Source organism: Taudactylus pleione, unplaced genomic scaffold, assembly GCF_031769625.1.
Source record: "Taudactylus pleione unplaced genomic scaffold, aTauple2 ptg000914l, whole genome shotgun sequence".
Classification (NCBI taxonomy): Eukaryota; Metazoa; Chordata; class Amphibia; order Anura; family Myobatrachidae; genus Taudactylus; species Taudactylus pleione.
Window position 1 is genome coordinate 477,840 of NW_028285315.1, and position 6,950 is coordinate 484,789.

Here is a 6,950-nt window from a genome sequence, read left to right on the forward strand (position 1 = left end):
ACTTTCACATAGACTAGATTTTGTTAAATCCTTAACTTAGCTGAGAGATAACTTATTTTTTCTATATGCATGCTATAAAGTTTTACGAAAAGATTAGGGATGTAGGCTTTATAGCAATTTCTCATTGGACTATGGGTGTTCTGATTTCATTGATTCCTTTTAAATATGTGAGATATAATTTTCATATGCAGATATGCAAATATCCTTTATTGTATCAATTTGGTCAAAGAATTTTTTGCAATGCAGATTACCAAAATTTAACAAGTTAACAGGTAAATACTTATCTTTTCCAAAAGGATAACTTTTACTATCCACCTAAAATCTAAAAAAACTGTAACTATATGTACATCATACACATCATTGTTTATGTTGTATTTATTATCTTATAGGAATTACATTTAGAAATGTACATTCTTTACAACATTGTCATCCATTTATTTCATTAATAGTTTAAATAGTGATCGAAAAGAAAACCTCAACCACGAAGGGACTCGAACCCTCAATTTTCTGATCCGAAGTCTGACGCCTTATCCATTAGGCCACGCAGTCAACTATATACAAGATGTCGAACCTGTGGAAGGTGTGGTAATAGCAACCTCAAGTATAACATTCAAAATTTAGAAGTTTTTTCTAGAGGAATGTTTTGGAAAAACTTGCATATGAATTACAAAATGAAATCCAACAACATATTTGAATTATTTATTTTGAGTGAACATTACAAAGTATACCTTTCACATTGCCTAGATTTTGTTAAATCCTGAATTTAGCTGAGAAATAACTCAACTTTTCTATAGCCATGCTATAAAGTTTTATGAAAAGATAAGGGATGTAGGATTTAGAGAAATTTCTCATTGAACAATGGGTGTTCTGATTTCATTGATTCCTTCTAAACATGTGAGATGTTATTTTTATATGCAAATATGCAAATAACCATTATAGTATCAATTTGGTCAAAGAATTGCTTTGCAACACAGATTACCAAAATCAAACAAGTTAACAGGTAAACACTTACATTTTCCAAAAGGATTTTTAAGTTTTATGAAAATATTAGGGATGTAGGCTTTATAGCAATTTCTCATTGGACTATGGGTGCTCTGATTTCATTGATTCCTTTTAAACATGTGAGAAGTTTTTTCTAGAGGTATGTTTTGATAAAACTTGCATATGAAATACAAAATGAATTCCAACAACAAATTTTAATGATTTATTTTGAGTGAACATTACAAAGTATAATTTTCACATAGCCTAGATTTTGTTAAATCCTTAACTTAGCTGAGAAATTGCTTAACTTTCTATAGGCATGCTATAAAGTTTTATGAAAATATTAGGGATGTAGGCTTTAGAGCAATTTCTCATTGAACTATGGGTGTTCTGATTTCATTGATTCCCTCTAAACATGTGAGATGTAATTTCTATATGCAAATATGCAAATAACCATTATAGTATCAATTTGGTCAAAGAATTGTTTTTAACACAGATTGCCAAAATTGAACAAGTTAACAGTTAAATACTTACCTTTTCCAAAAGGATACCTTTTACTATCCACCAAAAACCTAAAAAAACTGTAACTATGTGTACGTCATACACTTCATTGTTTATGTTGTATTTATTTTCCTATGGGAATTACATTGAGAAATGTACATTCTTTTCAACTTTGTGATCCATTGAATTCATGCAGAGTTTGAAGATTTCAAATAGTGACAAAAAGAAAACTTTGACCACGAAGGGACTCGAACCCTCAATCTTCTGATCTGAAGTCAGACGCCTTATCCATTAGACCACATGGTCATCTATGTAGATGTTCTCGAACCTGTGGAAGGTGTGGTAATAGTAACCTCAAGTATAACATTCAAAATTTAGAAGTTTTTTCTAGAGGTATGTTTTGGAAAAACTTGCATATGAATTACAAAATGAAATCCTACAATATATTTTAATGATATATTTTGAGTGAACATTACAAAGTATGCCTTTCACATAGCCTAGATTTTGTAAAATCCTTAACATAGCTGAGAAATAACTTAACTTTTCTATATGCATGCTATAAAGTTTTACAAAAAGATTAGGGATGTAGGCTTTAGAGCAATGTCTCATTGGACTATGGGTTTTCTGATTTCATTGATTCCTTTTAAACATGTGAGATATAATTTTTATATGCAGATATGCAAATATCCTTTATTGTATCAATTTTGTCAAATAATTTTTTGCAACACAGATTACCAAAATTTAACAAGTTAACAGGTAAATACTTATCTTTTCTAAAAGGATAACATTTACTATCCACCTAAAATCTAAAAAAACTGAAACTATATGTACATCATACACATCATTGTTTATGTTGTATTTATTTTCCTATAGGAATTACATTCTTTACAACATTGACATCCATTTATTTCATGAAGAGTTCAAATAGTGATCGAAAAGAAGACATCGACCACGAAGGGACTTGAACCCTCAATCTTCTGATCTGTAATCAGACGCCTTTTCCATTAGGCCAAGCAGTCAACTATGTAGAAGATGTCGAACCTGTGGAAGGTGTGGTAATAGCAACCTCAAGTATAACATTCAAAATTTAGAAGTTTTTTCTAGAGGTATGTTTTGGAAAAACTTGCATATGAATTACAAAATGAAATTCAGCAACATATTTTAATGATTTATTTTGAGTGAACATAACAAAGTATACCTTTCACATAGCCTAGATTTTGTAAAATCCTTAACTTAGCTGAGAAATAACTTAACTTTTCAATATGCATGCTATAAAGTTTTATGAAAAGATTAGGGATGTAGGCATTAGAGCAATTTCTCATTGAACTATGGGTGTTCTGATTTCATTGATTCCTTCTAAACATGTGAGATGTATTTTTTATATGCAGATATGCAAATAACCATTATAGTATCAATTTGGTCAAAGAATTGCTTTGCAACACAGATTACCAAAATCCAACAAGTTAACAGGTAAACACTTACATTTTTCAAAAGGATTTTTAAGTTTTATGAAAATATTAGGGATGTAGGCTTTATAGCAATTTCTCATTGGACTATGGGTGTTCTGATTTCATTGATTCCTTTAAACATGTGAGAAGTTTTTTCTAGAAGTATATTTTGGAAAAACTTGCATATGAATTACAAAATGAAATCCAACAACATATTTTAATGATTTATTTTGAGTGACCTTTACAAAGTATAACTTTCACATAGCCTAGATTTTGTTAAATCCTTAACTTAGCTGAGAGATAACTTATTTTTTCTATATGCATGCTATAAAGTTTTACGAAAAGATTAGGGATGTAGGCTTTATAGCAATTTCTCATTGGACTATGGGTGTTCTGATTTCATTGATTCCTTTTAAATATGTGAGATGTAATTTTTATATGCAAATATGCAAATAACCATTATAGTATCAATTTGGTCAAATAATTGTTTTTAACACAGATTGCCAAAATAGAACAAGTTAACAGGTAAATACTTACCTTTTCCAAAAGGATACCTTTAACTATCCACCAAAAACCTAAAAAAACTGTAACTATGTGTACGTCATACACATCATTGTTTATGTTGTATTTATTTTCCTATGGGAATTACATTTAGAAATGTAGATTCTTTACAACTTTGTGATTCATTGAATTCATGCAGAGTTTGAAGATTTCAAATAGTGACAAAAAGAAAACTTCGACCACAAAGGGACTCAAACCCTCAATCTTCTGATCTGAAGTCAGACGCCTTATCCATTAGACCACATTGACATCTATCTCGAAGTTTTCGAACCTGTGGAAGGAGTGGTAATAGTAACCTCAAGTATAACATTCAAAATTTAGAAGTTTTTTCTAGAGGTAAGTTTTGGAAAAACTTTCATAGGAATTACAAAATGAAATCCAACAATATATTTTAATGATATATTTTGAGTGAACATTATAAAGTATGCCTTTCACATAGCCTATATTTTGTAAAATCCTTAACATAGCTGAGAAATAACTTAACTTTTCTATATGCATGCTATAAAGTTTTACAAAAAGATAGGGATGTAGGCATTAGCGCAATTTCTCATTGAACTATGGGTGTTCTGATTTCATTGATTCCTTCTAAACATGTGAGAAGTAATTTTTATATGCAGATATGCAAATAACCATTATAGTATCAATTTGGTCAAAGAATTGCTTTGCAACACAGATTACCAAAATCAAACAAGTTAACAGGTAAACACTTACATTTTCCAAAAGGATAACTTTTACTATCCACCTAAAACCTAAAAAAACTGTAACTATGTGTACATCATACACATCATTGTTTATGTTGTATTTATTTTCCTATAGTAATTACATTCTTTACAACATTGTCATCCATTTATTTCATGAAAAGTTCAAATAGTGATCGAAAAGAAGACCTCGACCACGAAGGGACTCGAACCCTCAATCTTCTTATCTGTAATCAGATTCCTTTTCCATTAGGCCAAGCAGTCAACTATGTAGGAGTTGTCGAACCTGTGAAAGGTGTGGAAATAGTAACCTCAAGTATTACATTCAAAATTTAGAAGATTTTTCTAGAGGTATGTTTTGGAAAAACTTGCATATGAATTACAAAATGAAATCCAACAACATATTTTAATGTTTTTTTTGAGTGAACATTACAAAGTATACCTTTCACATAGCCTAGATTTTGTTAAATCCTTAACTTAGCTGAGAAATAACTTAACTTTTCTATATGCATACTATAAAGTTTTATGAAAAGATTAGGGATGTAGGCATTACAGCAATTTCTCATTGAACTATGGGTGTTCTGATTTCATTGATTCCTTCTAAACATGTGAGATGTATTTTTTATATGCAGATATGCAAATAACCATTATAGTATCAATTTGGTCAAAGAATTGCTTTGCAACACAGATTACCAAAATCCAACAAGTTAACAGGTAAACACTTACATTTTTCAAAAGGATTTTTAAGTTTTATGAAAATATTAGGGATGTAGGCTTTATAGCAATTTCTCATTGGACTATGGGTGTTCTGATTTCATTGATTCCTTTAAACATGTGAGAAGTTTTTTCTAGAAGTAAATTTTGGAAAAACTTGCATATGAATTACAAAATGAAATCCAACAACATATTTTAATGATTTATTTTGAGTGAACTTTACAAAGTATAACTTTCACATAGCCTAGATTTTGTTAAATCCTTAACTTAGCTGAGAGATAACTTATTTTTTCTATATGCATGCTATAAAGTTTTATGAAAAGATTAGGGATGTAGGCTTTATAGCAATTTCTCATTGGACTATGGGTGTTCTGATTTCATTGATTCCTTTTAAACATGTGAGATATAATTTTTATATGCAGATATGCAAACATCCTTTATTGTATCAATTTGGTCAAATAATTTTTTGCAACACTGATTACCAAAATTGAACAAGTTAACAGGTAAATACTTATCTTTTCCAAAAGGATAACTTTTACTATCCACCTAAAATCTAAAAAAACTGTAACTATATGTACATCATACACATCATTGTTTATGTTGTATTTATTGTCCTATAGGAATTACATTTAGAAATGTACATTCTTTACAACATTGTCATCCATTTATTTCATGAATAGTTTAAATAGTGATCGAAAAGAAAACCTCAACCACGAAGGGACTCAAACCCTCAATCTTCTGATCCGAAGTCAGACGCCTTATCCATTAGGCCACGCAGTCAATTATGTTTTAGATGTCAAACCTGTGGAAGGTGTGGTAATAGCAACCTCAAGTATAACATTCAAAATTTAGAAGTTTTTTCTAGAGGAATGTTTAGGAAAAACTTGCATATGAATTACAAAATGAAATCCAACAACATATTTTAATGATTTATTTTGAGTGAACATTACAAAGTATACCTTTCACATAGCCTAGATTTTGTTAAATCCTTAATTTAGCTGAGAAATAACTTAACTTTTCTATAGCCATGCTATAAAGTTTTATGAAAAGATTAGGGATGTAGGCTTTAGAGCAATTTCTCATTGAACTATAGGTGTTCTGATTTCATTGATTCCTTCTAAACATGTGAGATGTTATTTTTATATGCAAATATGCAAATAACCATTATAGTATCAATTTGGTCAAAGAATTGCTTTGCAACACAGATTACCAAAATCCAACAAGTTAACAGGTAAACACTTACATTTTTCAAAAGGATTTTTAAGTTTTATGAAAATGTTAGGGATGTAGGCTTTATAGCAATTTCTCATTGGTCTATGAGTGTTCTGATTTCATTGATTCCTTTAAACATGTGAGAAGTTTTTTCTAGAAGCATATTTTGGAAAAACTTGCATATGAATTACAAAATGAAATCCAACAACATATTTTAATGATTTATTTTGAGTGAACTTTACAAAGTATAACTTTCACATAGCCTAGATTTTGTTAAATCCTTAACTTAGCTGAGAGATAACTTATTTTTTCTATATGCATGCTATAAAGTTTTACGAAAAGATTAGGGATGTAGGCTTTATAGCAATTTCTCATTGGACTATGGGTGTTCTGATTTCATTGATTCCTTTTAAATATGTGAGATATAAATTTTATATGCAGATATGCAAATATCCTTTATTGTATCAATTTGGTCAAAGAATTTTTTGCAATGCAGATTACCAAAATTTAACAAGTTAACAGGTAAATACTTATCTTTTCCAAAAGGATAACTTTTACTATCCACCTAAAATCTAAAAAACCTGTAACTATATGTACATCATACACATCATTGTTTATGTTGTATTTATTGTCTTATAGGATTTACATTTAGAAATGTACATTCTTTACAACATTGTCATCCATTTATTTCATTAATAGTTTAAATAGTGATCGAAAAGAAAACCTCAACCACGAAGGGACTCGAACCCTCAATCTTATAATCCGAAGTCAGACGCCTTATCCATTAGGCCACGCAGCCAACTATGTATAAAATGTTGAACCTGTGGAAGGTGTG

At 29.7% G+C, this 6,950-nt stretch overlaps 1 non-coding gene across 1 annotated transcript; it reads right to left on the bottom strand.

Moving 5' to 3' along the window:
• Window positions 1-5,610: 5,610 nt before the first annotated feature.
• Window positions 5,611-5,683, bottom strand: TRNAR-UCG (transfer RNA arginine (anticodon UCG)). The gene has a single exon. It is a non-coding gene; the product is annotated as a tRNA-Arg (tRNA).
• Window positions 5,684-6,950: the final 1,267 nt, after the last annotated feature.